General features: G+C 44.1%; 1 long non-coding RNA gene across 1 annotated transcript in view; it reads left to right on the top strand.

Moving 5' to 3' along the window:
- Positions 1 to 993: 993 nt before the first annotated feature.
- The window catches only part of LOC137649573 (uncharacterized), a 35860-nt gene continuing 25098 nt past the window's right edge, over positions 994 to 11755 (top strand). The window contains exon 1 of the long non-coding RNA XR_011045786.1: positions 994 to 1099. This is a non-coding gene — a long non-coding RNA (uncharacterized lncRNA). The remainder of the gene's footprint in view (positions 1100 to 11755) is intronic.

Here is an 11755-nt window from a genome sequence, read left to right as displayed (position 1 = left end):
CTATTTGTTCTTGGTTCAGATAGCCTATGTTTGTCACTCATGTGTCTTATGTTAACATTTGTTTCTAGTTCTAGTTTATTCAGGCATTCTCTTAGATATTTTGGTTCAGTATCTTATACGTTAGTAAGAGTAGCTTATATTCAATTCTCGCTTTTACCGGTAGCCAGTGTAATTTAATTAGTGCAGGGGTAACTCTTTCCCTATTTTGTAGTCCTTTTATTAATCTAGCGGCTCTGTTTTGTACTCTGAATTTTCTTCAGCTGATAATTTGGTAAGCCATAGAACAGTGAGTTGCAGTAATCAATTATTGAAAATATGTGGTTATTAATGAGTATGGCCATAGAATTTTCATCTAAGTATTTACTAATAAATGCTATGTTTCTAATATGATAGTTACAATTTCTTACCATATTATTTATATGTTCATTCATTGTCAGTCTATCATCCATGATTACTCCAAGATTCCTGACAGATTTCTTTAGGTCAATAATCGATTGACCCATTTCAATTCTTTGGAAGCATTCGATTCTTTTTAGATCTTTTTCATTTCCAAAAATAATACATTCACTTTAATATATATATATATATATATATATATATATATATATATATATATATATATATATATATATATATATATATATATATATATATATATATATATATATATATATATATATATATATATATATATATATATATATATATATATATATATATATATATATATATTACTTGTATAAAAACTGAAGACCTCAAATCAATCAATCAATCTTGTATAAAAAATCAGAATAAATTTGGGAAAAAAAAGTCAGAAAGTAGTCCATGGTATTTCCTCCATTTTATCGTAAAACAAGCTGAGTTAAGTGTGTATTTAATGCATATTTTGGTTTATTTTTTATGTCATTGTATAAAAAAAGAAAGATTATAGTAAATAAGGATTTGATTAGAAAAAATATTTCCACGTTCCAATAATCCTGCCAAATGTATTGTTCCGCATCCAGGTGTGTCACGACACTTTTTGGTCTTCATGTAGGAACACAGTAATTGAAAAACCTGACATTTTCTGCAATGAAACATCCCACATTTTCCCAAAAAGGTTAGTACCGTTAATTTGAATACAGAGACAGTTATATTAAAGTATTATTAGTTATTTTCAACTAATAAATGTATAGATAGGTAGTTTGTAATGTTGGTTGGCCTACTCCATTTTGAGTCTGCAGTCATAGGCCAAGACATTGTACCACTGGCACATCTTAGATCCAAATCCTAACTGCTACGCAAGTCTGATGTGTAATGAATATTAGTTTTAATAGAATATAGAACTTTGGGTAAAGTTGTATTGTATTACAGGGTGTGGTTTCGAACAGAATATGTTTTCCTATAGTAAATAACGCGATTTAACCGAATTTGACCTTCATTTCAACTGCAAACCAACAGATCAACCAATCCGACTAACTTTAAGTTGCCAAATTGGTTGCTGTTATTACGGAGGAAATGAAGGTGAAAGCGGTTAAACCGTGTTATTTTCTGCAGGAAAACACATATTCTGTTAAATGGTTCAATATAATCATGATGTTGTGTTAAAATGTTTAAATATAAGCAATTGTTCAACGGTGCCACTTCACTCACGAATGTACTGTGAACGATAACATTAGCAACGTTACCTATGATACACAGTGTTACCAACGTTGGCCGGGATTGTTCCCGTTGCAAATGCTAAGGTGATATTACCGGTTACACTATATAAAAAGTATTAAAAGGGTACAGAACCTAACAAACCACCCTAACCTAACCTAACCTAGTAGTTGACAGGTTACAAACCTCAGGTATTTACTGAGAACGGTAAAATTAACCACTTTACGAACGGTACACATCGGTACCAACGGTACGGTGACATTACTAGCGATAATAATGCTAGATATTTCCTTACGTATTTTAAATAATTTTTCCATTTAAGTTTTACACTATATAAAAGTACAAAAAGGGTACAGAACTTGACAAACCCACCTAACCTAACCTAGGAGTTCCCAGGTCACAAAACTCATGTATGTATTACGAACGTTAGAATGAGCAACGTTACAAAGGCATTGCTAATGGTAGCAATGTTACGGTAATATTATCATGTGTATTTTAATGAATTGTTCCATATACACTTTACGTAATAATATATAAAAAGGGTACAGAACCTAACAAACCAACCTAACCTAACCTAGAAGTTAACAGGTAACAAAACCAATATAATGACTTTTGTGGAATGACTTACCTTTAAGAAGGGGATGTTGAAACTTGCTGGTCATGGGAGGGTGAGACTGACATCTTAACTCCTATGACTGGGATGTGGATGGTTGTGGGACATCGGGGTCTTGTGGGTCTAGGGGGTCCATTGGCTTTTGTTGTATCGGAGGGTAGAGTCGACTGGCAGTAATGAAGAAGTGGTGCAATAACGCATGTTCTGGGTAGCAGTGGGTAAAAAAGAACCTGGAAAAATATTGCTTGAAATATTCAGTCTTCATTCCAGGTCTCTGTACCCACTCCTTCACTTCTCTCCAGAGTCGTTATATATTTTGTGTATGGATGGAGTCTTGGGGGTCAACGAAATGTTCAGAATGATTAATAGTTTTATGTTCGTAACCAATTTCCAAAAGAGAGTTGTAGGCAGACCACTTAACACTAATAACACTACCAGGTTTGATATATTTCTGAATGAGGGGAATTAGAGTTACAAAATCACGTTTAGTAGAAACGGGGGGGAACTAAAGGGATGAAAAATTTCTTTGATTCACGTTCAAAAACCCATATGGCACTTAACAGTCTACCACGGTTGTATTTAGCTTTTCCTCTTGGGGTCGAAGAAGAAGAGTCGATGACGATTCATTGTTTATTAATCAGATACCCAGATTACAAGTGCCTGCAACAGGCTCCGCACGTCTTTATAAATGCGCGGGAAAACATATCGTACACACGGATCCCACATGCCCCTCCAAGATTGACATGTAATAATTACAACAATTACACTGCAATCTGATAATTATCAAATGGGGTAAATCAGTAACAAAACAGATAGGATGCACAATGTAGCATCTAGCTACACAAAAATAATCAGAGTAAATAAATCTATAATCGCTTAATAAAAATGGGTCGAATTGGCATAATAGAAATGGATCAACTGCATACTGCAAACATAGCCATACAAGAAAAAATTAAAACATTCACAGAACAAAGCAATGTGAGCAACACTATCAGATGTATAGTATAGCATGAATTTTCAATAATTCTTTAAAAAAAAAAAAAAAAAAATCCATAATAACACGTGGACAAGGAAATCATCTATTTATAGGCTAGCAGTACACAAAAGCAATGACAATTACATATTACTTAACAAATTCAGTGAGCCAGCCAGGTTCTTTCCTGGAGCGTTGCGGTCTCGTAGCACGGGGTAGACTGGGTGTGGGGGAGCTAGACCTGGGCGGGCTCTCACTGCTGCTGGTGTGGTGCTAGGGGTTGGGTCAGACGGTGGGCTGGGCGTGGGACAAGCTATCTGTCCCTTTAAATGTTTTCTGTTGCGCAATGATAACCTTCCACTCCCGTCAAGCCTTACTGTGTACTGCCGGTATGGGTGATGGGAGATGATGACACCTGATCTGTCCCACCTTTTAGTCCCGGGATCTTGAATCCTAACCTGGGTGCCCTCATGCAATGGAGTCATGTTGCAAGAGCGTTGTCTTGGTGATTGGGGAAATCTGTCACTAGACGATGCCATCAATATTTCCCGCTGTCGAAGGGTTCTTCTCCAGTGGCGATCTACCTTATACTGCTGTCTTGCTGTAGGAACACCATCACGAAGTGCTCTTCCTGTTGCTAGTTGAGCTGGTGACTTGCCTATCTCTCTCAAGGGCGTATTCAGGTATTGCAGCATTGCCTGTGTGCACCTGTCGTTGTCCAAACTACCGTTGGCCCCCGTGTTCGAGCGGATGATTCTTTTGGCGGATTTCACAGCAGCCTCTGCCCTCCCATTTGACTGCGGATAATGAGCAGATGAAAGGCGGACAGTAACCCTCCATTTCTTAAGAAAGTCCATCATCTCCTCACTAGCCAAGTTAGTGCCTCCATCAGTGGAGAGTTGCTCGGGAGCCCCCCACCTGGAAAAGTAGCCACGTAGTTTTGCTATAATTTTGTTGGAACCAGTTCCCTTGGGGAAATGCGTTATTTCTAGCCAACCCGTCAGTCTGTCAGCGTAGGCCAAATAAACTTGTCCTTCGAGTTGAAAGAGATCAGCCACCGTCTGCTGGAAGGGGTACTCAGGGGGAGGGGTAACAATCATGACTTCTGGCGGTGAAGAGGGCGTGTGCAGGTTGCAGACATCACAGGAAGCTCGGCATTGTTCCAGGTCGCCTGCTATTCCAGGCCAATACACGGTTGCTCTTGCACGACGTAACATCGAATCTAGCCCTTGATGGCTGGCATGCAGGTTCCTTGCTACTTTTTACGTAATGAGTCAGGTACCACTAATCTCACTGCCCCCTCCTCATGGGTATATGTCACCATACTTTGTGCAGCAGCCAACCTGTCCCTTACGCTGTAGAAGGGTCGAAGACACTGTAGTTCTTGGGATTTTTGCTTAGGCCAGTCCCCAGCACGGACTCTTGCAAGCAACAGCTGGTATACGGGATCATTATTTGCTGCGTCCATGACCATCTCTTCGTCCATTGTAATACCGTCATCTTGGCTCAATACAGCTACTGTTGCTGCTGCTACCGCCGCGGAGATATCTTCTTCTTGTATGGTGTCCTCCTTATCTGGGACTGCCATTAGGGAGGGGTACCGAGATAGAAAATTGGCTGCTGAATTCCACTTTCCTGGCAGGTACTTTATTGTGAACTTATATTGCAGAGTCTTTTCTTTAAGGCGGAATAACCTTGGGTTCACCACATCTGTGAGGGCCCTATCCCCCAAAAGCTTCACTAGTGGGCGGTGGTCTGTTACGATAATGAGGGAGGGGCATCCCAACAGAAACAATCTTGCTTTCCGTAGACACCAGGCCACTGCCAAAGCTTCTCCTTCCACTGCTGCGTATCCGGATTCGGCAGCAGACAGGTGACGACTCCCACACAGAGCCAGCCGCCAACCCCCTTTGCAACAACAAGGGGTCTCTAGGGAGGTACAACCACAGTACTGTTGCAGGACAACGAAACCTATACCTTCCCTACTCCAATCTGTGATTACTGCTGTAGGCCTAGTCTTGTCGTAATACCGTAGTCCATCCTTTGCCAGCCGACAAATAATATCTTGAGCCTGTCGGAACTTGTGTTGCAGTTGTTCGTCCCAATATACCTTCTTTCCTGTAGATTTCTTCAGTAGTTCCCGGAACGGCTCCATGAGGGGCGCGGTGGCCAAAAAGGGTGCCAGCTGGTTGACGAAACCATACCAGGATCTGATATCCGTAACTGATGGTTGGGCTGGCATGGGAAAGTCTCTTATGGCAGCCAACCTTTCACTTGTAGGCTCATACGAGTCCCACCCCAGGTAAAAACCAACAAAGGTAGCCTCTCTCCTGCAAAATGAGAACTTTTCTGGTTTTAGGGTAATGCCTTTCTTCGCGCAGGTAGCCAGAAAATGAGAAAATCAAAGGTGTGCCAAAAGGCTCCCTCAACACTTATGTCATGCAGAAGGGTGTCGTCTACACACTTGTACTTGCGAGGAATATCCATAATTGCGTCATCAAACCGTCGAGTGTAGGCATCGGAAGCTGCACAGTGGCCCATCGGGGTGCGACGATACTGGTACCTGCCCCATGGGGTTATGAAAGTTGTCAGTCTTCGGCTGTCCTCATCCAACTCCACCTGGTGGAAACCCCAGAACGCATCTGCAACAGTCTTATAGCTTCGAACAGGTACACCAGATACTATATCAAAGGGTGCTGGTGTATGGTGCGTTTCCCTCTTGCAACATGCATTTAAGCGCTGATAATCCACTGTCCTCCTCGGGTGGCCATCCTTTTTGGCCACTACTACCATTCTGGCGCACCACTCTGTGGCCTCCCCCGGTGGTACTGGGTGGATGATGCCCCTACGTACGTCCTCCTCCAGCTGAGCCTTGACTTCATCTTCCCAGTGCTTTGGGACCGCTGCAGGTGTGTGGCAAGCATAGGGTATGGCCCCGGTGACGAGGTGGATGCGGTGGGGTGGGCCCTCCATAACTGGGAGGGGTGACTTGGAGGTGTTGAAGGTTGTCGCCGAAAAACGTTGGAGTAGCCAATCTTGAAGTAAGGGAACGTTTTCTTCCAGCGGGGGTAATGGTAACACTGTCGGACGTGAGAGATCCACCTCCTCTACTGTATCAACGGTGGCAACACTGGCGAGATGATAGGGGAACGTAGCTGGGACTAGACCCAACTCTTTACACATTGACAATGACAAGTATAAATTTGTTGCAGAATTCACGAAGAAAATCTCCTGCATAGAGGATCGACCATTTAATGATACACAACACTTAGTTGCCCCTAAACACTTCAAACGAATGCCTGCAACATCTCTCAGCGTCTGCTGCTTTTCAACTTTCGCGGGGTCGAGGTGCAGCAGCTGCAACAGCTCGCTGCCAGCGACGCAAACCTGGGCCCCCGTATCGGCAACGGCGGTGGTGGGTACACACTCCCTCCCCCCCGGCACTGACACTGATACATTTAATAACGGTTGTCCCGCAACGGCGGTAGATGCAATCACTACAGCACTAGATACTTCTGGCAGGACCTTACGTTTGCCCCTACAGCATTTCTTCAAATGCCCCACTTTCTGGCAATTATAACAAGTAACACCTTTGGCCAAACACGAATTCTTAGCAGAGTGCGAACTGCCACAGTTGCCGCACCTCGTTGGCGGCGTACGATGCACAGCACGGTGGATAGTGGCGGCTGCACACACCCCCTCCTCCGTGACATTGGCTGCCTCGACTGGCGGATAACTTGCAATTTGGCGGGAAATTTTCCCGCTCTCACCTACATCCCTAACCGCAGCTTCAAATGCTATGCACTGTGCCCTGAGGGCGTCTACGCTATCATACCTATGATAACTTTGAAAAATTTCTCTTAAGCACTAAATTATTCAACCCTACCATCACTTTACGCAATAGCATATATTCAGACAGATCGGAATTACACTGTGGGCACTCGAACTTGCAATCTAGAGCTAACTGAGAACACCTTTGAAAATACACATTGATAGGCTCATCCGTGGCCTGAACATCATTAAAGAATTCGCTCCATAGCACTGCTTGGTTGGATGACCGTAGTACTAGCTTTTCAACGCTATCTAATGCCTCCTTGGGGCTCGCACATGACCATTGGGCCGCTGAGAACTTTGCATCTAAAGCTCTCTGTAGAGCTGGCACACACAGAAGACGGATGTGCATGACGGCCTCCAAACTAGGCCACCTGTTCAGGTGAATCCAGCACTCCATAGACCGCCTCCATGTCCTGAACGCCGCTGAAGACATTTCCACATCACACTTCTCAGGAGCTGAAGCATTGGACACCCGTGGCACTCCGGCTACCGGCAGGTTAGCCACCTGGGTTTGCAGTGCAGTGATAGCTCATTGCTGGGACATAATGGTGTCGCGGGCCTGACGAAGTGACGGAGTTGCGATGGCCCTCCTGGAGGGCGTTGCAAGACGAGGTCTAATAGGTGGTGCCATCCTGATCTACGCTCCACAGGCGTAGGTTCATATCTCACTGCGCCATCTTGGGGTCGAAGAAGAAGAGTCGATGACGATTCATTGTTTATTAATCAGATACCCAGATTACAAGTGCCTGCAACAGGCTCCGCACGTCTTTATAAATGCGCGGGAAAACATATCGTACACACGGATCCCACAATGTGATTCGTCTATTTCAACTATTACTCCAGCTCCACCAATCGCCTCTTGATTATCGAAGAAGTATTCGGTAACCTCGGAACAGAAACTTCTCCAATCGACACTAGTTTTGGAGGATATGTCGATACCCTCCATGAGGGTATCATGGTCCCAATGTTTATGTAAAAAGGGTTTTGCAAATATTATCATCTTCCATGGGGGCAGGTGACTTTTCCCCCAAAAATTTACCTTTATAAGAAGTAACGGTATACAGTAACCACAACAGCGTTTCTTTTTGGTTTTAGGTATCTTGGTTTCGGTATTACAATAAAACACGTGGGTGTCTTTCCTGTAAGATAGGAGGGAATGGCACTGTAAACGTTGAGGAATTACATTGTGTGCTTTAAGGAAATTATCAACATTGGATGAAGAATTATAAAAATCACCTTGGAATTTAGCAAATGCTTTTAGGTATGGAATACTGCAGCCGTTAAAAGTTTCTATAACTTCCTCCATCGCAAAATTCGAAAAAATAAATCTCACATGAAATGACGGACTCCTTACTAGGTCAAAGGTTTCCAGGGAAAAGGATTTGGTGGAAGGGGTATGAACAGACCACTTAAAGAGATAAAGGAATGGGGTAGGGAAATATCAACTGACAACCCCCTTGTGTAAACTTTGTATCGGTTTGTGATTGGTTAACGGAAAACAACGAAGTCTAGAGGGTAAACATGAGTGAACTGGATAGGGAAACTTGTCCAGAGCAAGTATTTATGTGAAACTGGGGAGTGACAAGGAAATAACAAAAGAAATAAACCCAATATAGGAAGATGAAATGGAATGTATGATAAATGATATTGAATGGGAATATAAAATGAGCTGATTTTATAAGGTATAGGATAATAAAACTAGTAATTCTTGGGTCAAAATTAATATGTATACGGGGGTATTACATAACTAATCAAGTAATAGACCTGAACAGAGCTGGTAGAGAGACGGAAAGTTACATTGCACGGTTAGAGAAGAAGAAATCCTATTGGTGGGGGAAAAGCTTCTGCGCAGTTGGCGGGGTTTTTGTGCAGAAGATCGAAAACTGGTATGCACGTACGTACGTACGAGAGGGTGCTAATGTTAGCATGGTATGCTAACATTTGATCTAGATTAGATGTTCGCAGCACTGGTTACAGTACTGTATTTTTTCATGAGACATAACCTTTGCAACGGCGCCTCCAAGTTTATCCAGTTATACTGTTTTGACTTTTCCTCCGGTTTTATAAATCCAAGAAGGTAATGTATAATGAAGAAAATGTTTGTTTTACGATTATACATAGTTTCCCCAGTATGTTTTCCCCACCCAAAACCCTGAGTTCCCATTGGGGGTCCCCCATTACCGTAGGATATAGATATATACATATTTCTGAAACTATTCATTTGCGACGGGAACGAGTGTCATTTTCGAAGAGAGCGTAATTTTTCTATAAGAAAAAGTAGTTTTTTTTACTAGGCTACATTGCCCGGTAATACACTACAATGATACCGAACTTTGAAACAATTTGTAGGCGCCTGGTTTAGAGGATTGTTTTATAATTCGAAATATATACAGTATGTATATACAGTATATATATACATACATACACATACCAAAGCACTTCCCCGGATTTTGGGGGTTAGCCGACATCAACAAATGAAACAAAAACAAAAAAGGGGACCTCTACTCTCTACGTTCCTCCCAGCCTGACAAGGGACTCAACCGAGTTCAGCTGGTACTGCACTATTTTTTAATTTTGTCAACATTCGATACTTTAATTTCCAGTGGACATGGAATTTTCTTTTTCAATATTAAACTTACCCGATAATCATGTAGCTGTCAACTCCGTTGCCCGACAGAATTCTATGGAGGGATACGCCAGCTATCACAATACTAGAAGGGGGTGTACTTACCAGCGCCACCTGTGGCCAGGTACTCAATCATTTGTTGTTGACACCTCCTCAATTATTCCTCTGTCGTGCTTCCGGCTAGACGTTCTGGGATACGCTTATGGTCTTCGAGTTTATTCACGGATATTTGGTGAAGTATTCTCTCAGATTAACGGCTGTCGCTTTACTGGAATCCTTCTTATATTAGCTAGATAGCTTTTATATAATACTGATATAACGGTTAACGAATTTTGCTTGTTTTTGGATCACCCTTTGGCTAACTCTTTGAAACAAGATGTCTGACGTTTCGCATGCCCCCTCCCATAGACGATGTAGGTCTTGCAATAGGCGTATTCCGAAGGCCTCGGTAGATCCTCACACCGCTTGTTCTGACTGTAGGGACAGGCCCTGTCTATTAGAAAATCGATGTGAGGAATGCGCCGGACTTTCGGAATTGGAATTTGTCCGTCTTTTAAAATATTCATCTAAGTTAGAGAGAGGTAGAGTTAGGAGAAGTTCTTCTCACTCTTCTATGTTTTCCTCACCTCATGATCCCCTACCTTTTCCTACCCCTGTAGTGGCTACCCCCGAACCTACTGTGTGCCCTCCGCCTGATATGTCAGTTGTTTTGCGTGCTATTCAGGCTTTAGGCGATAAAGTAGAATCAGTGGTAAGTGACCATAAGTCTCTGATGGCCGAAGTTAAAGAACTGAAGGTCAAGAGTGCAGTGGGTGGAATTAGTGCCAGTGCTGTGACGAGTGCTAGTGTCGGTGCAGTGCCAAGTGCTAGTGGTGCCAGTGTGGTGCGTGAGGATTTTTCTGTGCGAGCCAGTCGTCCTCCCAGTCCGGGACCTCTTGCAAGCTCCCATGCCCAGGGGAGAAGCAATGTCGAAGGGCTTAAGGGTTCGACAGGCCTTGTTAGGCGCACAGAACTATCCTCGGTGGTTGCGGGCGTGTCTTCCTTAGACCGTCACTCCCACCTGCAGACGATTGAGCCCGTCTTATTCTCGTCCGCTGATCAACTAGCAGGGAAGAAACGTTGGTCTCAGGTCTCGAGACCGCTTAAACGTAGAGTCCAGTCCGCGAGTGCTCAGCCAGGTTGCAGTCATTGGCTCAGCTCTGACTCGCCTCAGTCATCTGTCGACTGTACTCCGCCCAAGAGGAGTAAGGTTCTGCCAAAACAGAGCCCGACTGTTAAGACTTTACCTCAGTCTGTTATCGTTTCTGCCGATCCCAAGTGGACCCTGCTTCAGTCCATGCAAGCTCAGCTTTCGGACTTGATGCGTGAGTGTCGGGCTGAGAGTGTTGCACCTCCTCCTCCGCCTACACTCCCTCCGCCTGTTCTCGCTCCGCCTGTGCTCGCCCCGCCTGCACTTGCTCCGCCTGGTCGCAGCACCATCTGCCAGGCGTACGATGTTGAGCCACTTTCGGAGTTCGCTGTTCCCAGTGGTGTTCAGCCTCAGCCTTCTTTAAGGCAACCCTTGCTTTGGGATCAGGAGAGTTATTCCACTCTTCCTCCGCCTCCCCTTGCTGCTCCACCAGTGGTGCAACTCTCGGTTGGGGTACAACAACCTCTCCCCTCCGTGAGTCTGTCTGCTCAGCCATCGCTGCAGCGAGCTCTACCCTCCTCAAGGCAAGCTCCTCTACACCCTGGACTTGCGCCTCAGGAGCCTCAGCTTGCGAGAACTTTACCTTGTTCTGCGCAGCCTCAACCTCATCATGCTCCGCTCATCTCACAGGAACAGGAACGGACTACTCCGCCTCCGTCCTCCGCTCAGCTTGTGCAATCCTTGGGTTCAACCTCTCTTGCTAGGAGTCAACCTCCTTCACCCATGCGCCTGCCTTCTGCTTCGTCTGTTGTTCAGCCTTTGCAGTCTGAGCCTCAGGTTTTCCCTCAACAGTTACTGGAAGAGGAAACCACTGTTATTGTTCCTACCCGTTCTGACTCTGCGGTTCAGCATTCTGGTCCGATCGCTTCGCTACCCTCTGCT

The sequence above is a fragment of the Palaemon carinicauda genome, chromosome 11 (assembly GCF_036898095.1).
Source record: "Palaemon carinicauda isolate YSFRI2023 chromosome 11, ASM3689809v2, whole genome shotgun sequence".
In the NCBI taxonomy this organism is placed as follows: Eukaryota; Metazoa; Arthropoda; class Malacostraca; order Decapoda; family Palaemonidae; genus Palaemon; species Palaemon carinicauda.
This window is presented reverse-complemented; position numbering and strand designations above follow the sequence as displayed.